Below are 235 nucleotides of genomic sequence, written 5' to 3'. Positions count from 1 at the left end.
CTCCTCCCTCCTTCCCCACTCCCTCCGTCTTCCATCCATCTTTCCCAGCCAGAGAGAAAAGTCAAAGCCTGAGAATCCCCCGAAGAAGCCGCCGGCTTCCCTAACACAAACCATGCAGCGACCCCCTCCCCCATGCGCACCCCGGCCCAGAGCAGAAAGGTGGGCGTTTTCAGCCCCAAACACACATGTGCGGATCTGCTAGGTCTCTGGGGGGCCTTTGACATACAGGGGAGAG

Source organism: Gavialis gangeticus, unplaced genomic scaffold (assembly GCF_001723915.1).
Source record: "Gavialis gangeticus isolate Ggan-Ray unplaced genomic scaffold, GavGan_comp1, whole genome shotgun sequence".
Classification (NCBI taxonomy): domain Eukaryota; kingdom Metazoa; phylum Chordata; order Crocodylia; family Gavialidae; genus Gavialis; species Gavialis gangeticus.
The sequence above is the reverse complement of the archived record's forward strand: the minus strand, read 5'-3'. Positions refer to the sequence as shown.